General features: G+C 48.7%; 1 long non-coding RNA gene across 1 annotated transcript; it reads left to right on the top strand.

The window, feature by feature from the left end:
* The first annotated feature begins 2,358 nt into the window (after window positions 1-2,358).
* On the top strand, window positions 2,359-2,787 carry LOC109828517. The gene is made up of 4 exons (XR_002243734.1): window positions 2,359-2,397; window positions 2,465-2,536; window positions 2,609-2,680; window positions 2,750-2,787. It is a non-coding gene; the product is annotated as an uncharacterized LOC109828517 (long non-coding RNA).
* The last annotated feature ends 3,440 nt before the right edge of the window (window positions 2,788-6,227 follow it).

Raw genomic sequence — 6,227 nt, 5'->3', positions numbered from 1 at the left:
CTACATGCCTGACAGCAACACTTTTCTGACTAGTGGTGGTGAGCTAGGGCTAGCTTTGCATGAGATGCATTATGTTTCGGGTCTTCCGATAGGAGACTGTCCGTATCAGGAGTATTTCCCCTCGAACCAACAGCTGGAGTGTATGAAGAAAGATACTCCCGACATGTATGACACTCTCTGGGATCTTACCTGTCATTATCACACCTCCTTGGTTCAGACTTCTCCTTAAGCGAAGAGGAAGAGGCAGGTCAGTTTGAAACAGTTTGCCTGCTATTTGTTCCAGAACTTGGAGGGTAACTCCGACGAGTCTGTTCATGAGCTAGATATATTGCCCCCTTCTGCGGTTAACGAGTTGCTGGAGAAGACTGAGGCTCAATCTTACACTATTACCAGTGCTGAGGGAACTTTTCCCGCGGGGACCAAGTTTCGCTCTTTTCTTCGCCGTGCCCAGAAGTCCATTGGGTCCCGGACTCTATTAACAGGCTATCTCGCCCTTTGGTTGAAGAAGTGTGTCGTCCCGCATCAGTCTTCAGACGCTCTACCCATCGATGAGGCTCAATCTTACACTATTGCCAGTGCTGAGGGAACTTTTCCCGCGGGGACCAAGTTTCGCTCTTTTCTCCGCCGTGCCCAGAAGTCCATTGGGCCCCGGACTCTATTAGCAGGCTATCTCGCCCTTTGGTTGAAGAAGTGTGTCGTCCCGCATCAGTCTTCAGACGCTCTACCCATCGAGGTGCTCTTCCCTGCAGTTCAGCTAGCCTACGGGAGAGAGCTTTCCCTGCTCCCAGCAATGGTTGCTAGCATCCATTGCGGGCTCAGGGGTCTGGTCAGTAGTTTCACACATGTGGGCTCTGCACCATCAGCTGAGCTTGTTTGTCCGAAGGTTGAGCTCCCTTATGCATATCTGATGGCGTGGTTCGTTCTTCACCGTCCTGACTTGATGTCAGCGCCCAGTGTTGTTGACATCCCCGTCCCCTTCATACAGCTGTTGGAGAAGAGCAGATGGCTCGGGAACAAGTTTAGTGATGTGCAGCAAGAGCTTCGAGTCCGCAAGAGTTGGGAATTCTTTAAGTGTTTCCCTCATTTTTCAGGTCGCTATGGCGACGCGCTGGTTGATGAGGAGAAACCCAGAAGCGATCGGACTATTCTCGATGCTGGTTGTTTCCGGTGGCTAGTGAACATCCGCGTTGGATATCTTGTCCTCCGGGTGAAGAACCAGTGCTACATAGAGCCTTATCTCCCTTGCCGCTTTGCTCGCCAGTTCGGTTACGACCAACTGTATGTTGGGAATCCGAGCCGTAGCCTTCAGGTTGAGGGAGGATTGATTGATGGCGTACGAGCGTGGCTATGGACGATGGTGGGATGTACTGGAGCTCGCTTTGCTCTTCCTTCGTATAGGCGTAAGCCACTGATCACTTTCCTCAGCTGCAAGTGGTTGCTTTCTGCCTATGAGTCCATCAGCGTGAAGAGCCTCTCAGAGTTGCAGTCCGAGTATGCGGTCCGGGCTGCTATGATGGCGATTCGCAAGGCTGAGCTTGCTCGGAAGCGGAAAAAAGGGCATGCCAAATCTCTTCTCACAGACGAAGAAGAGCTCCTCCCTACGGATGATGATGATGAGACCTCCGAGGAAGAGTGTGTGGATGCAGATACCGGCAGAGGGGATCTCGATACCGGTTTGTCCTGTCTCTTTTAATTTTCCTTTTCCATAAATGACAGCTCTTTTTCATTGAAATGGCTATTGTCATTTTAGGTAGGACAGCCGGTGATCATGAGCCCTCAGCTCCTACACACGTTGAAACGTGTGATAGGCCTGCGCATGTTCAACCCGTTGGCCCTCGGAGGGTGGGTGCTCCGAAGAGGAAGAAGACCGCCCATAAGCCCCATGACGGTCAGCGTCCCTATGGAGTGGACTTAGGGACCACCGCTGATGGAGGGGGAGGTAACATTCAATTGCTCTTGCTTCAAGGTTGTTTACCTTTTGGGGATTTGTGACCATGTTTTGTGCTCCAGGTTTCTTCGAAGAGGGCGAACTCCCACCGGGTTCGGCGTCCCCTGGTGTTGACAACATGGATTGCTTTGTGCAACAAATGTGCGACGCTTTTCACGATGGGTCTTTGGGCATCGACCTTAACATCGATCTTGAGCAGATAAATAATGTTGAGCCCACAATCCCTTATTCAGGTATATCCGCATCCAATGTCATTTTCCTTATGTAAGGTGAAGGAAGATTTCTCGTTTGAGCTTTCCTCATCCTTCAACATTTGGGTTACCCTGCAGATGTTGCGATGGAGGGGCCAAGCTTCTCGAAGCCGGATGCCGGCTTATTAGCTGACATGCTGGCTGAGCAGACTTCCAGAGGGACCGAGAGACCATTCTTCGGGAACGATTCATCTACCGGTATATATCTGATTTTCTCCCTCTTGCCCGATATTTCATATGACTAATGAATGATTGATTATCGCAGCGTCTACCATTGGAGTTAGCCCGGTATCTATCCCTGGCATATCCAGTTTGCCTCAGAGCGACGGGCTTGCAGGTATGTATACGATTCAGGGATATTGTACTTTCCTATGTTTATCTGTCTTTTGACTAATGAGTGCAATCATAGGACCAGCCGCTAGGACTGATTCTCATATGACTCCTGGCATCCCTCAAATGCCCGCGGATAATGGATCTACAGGTATGCAGATCCCAATTCTTCTTATTCGTCTAAATTTTCATTTTGACTAATAAGAGAGTGTCATCATAGGACCAGCAGCTTGGGCCGATACTCTTATGACTCTTGGCATTCCGGCTGCATCTGAGGACATGGGGATTGCAGGTATTCATACGACCTTCTTATCCCGATTCTCCTTATTTGTCCAAATTTCCATTTGGTTAACATAGGAATGTCACTGTAGGACCAGGCGTTCAGCCTGATACTGCTACAGTCCCCGGGGTTGAAAGTCCTCATAGCAGTGGTGCCTCCCCGTCTCTGCCGAGTGGTGCGAGCAATCTGTCTGCAGGGGCTGACGTACCCTCTTCTGCTGCTGTCCTGGAGCCTGTCGGCTCTCAACCCGATGGGACATCCGTTGGCGTCGGTATGTTCGGAACCTGCCTTTTGACTTTCCTTTCCATATTCGATAGTTCACCGAGCTTCCAAGTTGTTGCTTGTAGGATCTCGATCTTCTTTGCACGAGCGTGTCCGTAGCCTTTTGGCCGATACTGATCCTGACGGAGAGGCTTTCCGTACGGACCTCAGCTTCTTCACCGCCTGGTATAATGGCTTGATCGAGAAGCTTCTCCACCGAGGAGGCGGCTTCGATCAGTTCCGGCGTTCCTTCTCTCGCCACATGACGATGATGAGGGAAGAAGGATACCCGGAACTGGCTGATTCCTTCACTGCTGATTTCGCTGCCCTGGAGTCGGAGATACGAGAGTTGAAGGACCTCCTCTGAGTTGGAGCATAGGATGGCGCAGTGGCGTGACCTGAGATCTTCCATCGGGTGTGAGCTTCAGTCACGTGAGAGCTCCATTGCGCATCTAATGGCTAACATGGCGAGGAAGGATAGGGAGAAAGCTGAGTTACTCCGCTCCTTGGACTCGAATCGCGAGGAAGCGACTAGGTTGAAGGAGGCCTTGAAGCGCGCCGAGGAATCCGCCGTTCTTATTGCCGATGACCTGATTGGATTGGAGCGTTCTCGTGACCAGGTACTCGAGGAGCTCGGATCTACTCAGGAGGGACTGATGAAGTTGAAGAGTGAAGCTGCGGAGATCTTGAGCTGTTCTGAGGAATCTGCCCGAGCAGATCTGCAGGCGGGACTTGAGCAGAGTTATGCAGATAGACTTTTTAGCTTAAAGTCTCATATTCTTAGCCGTCAGTTGCCTTCGGGCTAATGAGCTCTTTGTTGTATGCTTTTGATTTGAAATAGAAACTCTGCATTTGCTTCTTTTGTGATTTGTCTGTATTTCTTCTGAATGACAGATTTTATGGGATTTTTGGCAAACCCCCAGCCATCAACGGGTTTGATGTGCCTTTACCGATTACCGTTTGAATCGGGCTAGCATGCGGATTGTCGAAATCCGTTCCGCATGTAACGTTGTGCTAAAGGAATGAACTCCCTTAGACTTAATGCTACGACTTTGAATACGTAGACTTTGCCCTTGTTACGGGAATAGGCTACCCGGCAACACGTGTTAGGTGTTGACTTATCCCTACTTAGGATTCGGGATAAAATTCCCCATGCACCAAGTGCGCGGATTGGAAGTTGAAAGTTGTGTCAAAATAGGAGAGGAAGAATTTTATATTCTATCTCCCGGTGCTAAAGAGGAAGAATTTTATATTCTATCTTCAGCTGGAAAAGAAACTCGAGGTGGGATTCTCCACCCCCAGTATCTGGAAGGATGAACTGGGAATGGGATCTCCACTCCGAGCACCCGGAATGATGAACTGGGAGTGGGGTCTCCACTCCGAGCATCGGAAAGGTCCGAGGAGAGGAAGAATTTTATATTCTATCTCCCGGTGCTAAAGAGGAAGAATTTTATATTCTATCTTCAGCTGGAAAAGAAACTCGAGGTTGGGATTCCCACCCCCAGTATCTGGAAGGATGAACTGGGAGTGGGATCTCCACTCCGAGCATCGGAAAGGTCCGAGGAGAGGAAGAATTTTATATTCTATCTCCCGGTGCTAAAGAGGAAGAATTTTATATTCTATCTTCAGCTGGAAAAGAAACTCGAGGTGGGATTCTCCACCCCCAGTATCTGGAAGGATGAACTGGGAGTGGGATCTCCACTCCGAGCACCCGGAATGATGAACTGGGAGTGGGGTCGCCACTCCGAGCATCGGAAAGGTCCGAGGAGAGGAAGAATTTTATATTCTATCTCCCGGTGGAAAAGAAACGAGAGAGGAAGAATTTTATATTCTATCTCCCGTTGCCGAAGAGGAAGAATTTTATATTCTGTCTTCAGGCGGAAAGGAAACTCGAGGTGGGATCTCCACCCCCAGAATCCTGCAGGATGAAACTAAGAGTGGGATCTCCACTCCGAGAATCGGGAAAGTTCGAACGACACTACCTTTTATAGGATTGGTCATTTGAACCCAAAGAACCCCTCATTCATTGAGGAGAAGACCCAATTTCAACCCTAACTTTTATAGGTTTGGTGGAAAAAGGGGACAAAGGTGGATTTTCGTTTATCGAAAAGGAGTGACTCGACTTTAGTCTTGACCATGTGTAGGCTTGACTAAGCGAGATCGGAAACAATCCTAACTTTTATAGGTTTGACTGTTTCAAGTGGACCTCTCGTTCATGGAAGGAATCGAGAGGGGATTTTGGCTTTGGTCCTAACTGTAGGAAGGTTTGACCAAACTGGAGTTTAAGATACGCCAATGACTGGCAGATGGAAATTTTGGTGGGTCCACTGTCGTTTGATTTGATCAGCGGATGGTTTGGTGAGGAAAGATTAACCTATCAGAGGATTAGATCTCATCTCACAAAAGTAACTCATAAGAGTTGGAAAATTTTGATGGGAATAAGAAGAGACATTCTGACCTTCAGCGTTCGAATGCAGAGTTCTTATTCGTCAATTCCACAATGACCGGGTTATCCCTAAGAATACCCATGTGGTATTCTTCCGGGAACTTCCCGATGCATTGGTTATCCAAAAAGATACTAAGGATAGTATCTTTTCAGGAATTTGCCGTTTATCGGCATCATAAGCCGGTCGCCGTTTTTGGTGACGAGGCGATAGGCGCCACTCGAGTAGACTGTCTCTACCACGAACGGTCCTTCCCATTTGGGTTTGAATTTACCCTTCTTCTTGGAGTTAAGGATCATCGGTCGGCGAGTTGTGAGGACCAAATCTCCTTCTTTGAAACTCCTTTGTCGAACCTTTTTGTCGAAGGCTCGAGAGATTCTAGCTTGGTAAAACTCAATGTGTTGTTGAGCTTCGAGGCGCTCTTCATCGAGCCTCTCGAGTTCTCTTCTTCTTGGAGTTAAGGATCATAGGCCGTTTCGCAGCTAGAACCAAATCTCCTTCTTTGAAGCTTCTCTGTCGAACCTTTTTGTCAAAGGCTCGAGAGATTCTAGCTTGGTAAAATTCAATGTGTTGTTGAGCCTCCAGGCGCTCTTCATCAAGCCTCTCGAGTTCTTCGAGGCGTTTCTGATGTTGTTCTTCGGTCTACATCTGGGTTGAAAGAGCGATCCGAAGAGATGGTATTTGGATCTCCAATGGAAGAACAGCTTCACATC

The sequence above is a fragment of the Asparagus officinalis genome, unplaced genomic scaffold (genome assembly GCF_001876935.1).
Source record: "Asparagus officinalis unplaced genomic scaffold, Aspof.V1 AsparagusV1_Un1962, whole genome shotgun sequence".
NCBI classification, from domain to species: Eukaryota; Viridiplantae; Streptophyta; class Magnoliopsida; order Asparagales; family Asparagaceae; genus Asparagus; species Asparagus officinalis.
Note: the sequence above shows the minus strand (reverse complement) of the source record. Positions and strands in the feature narration are given on the sequence as shown.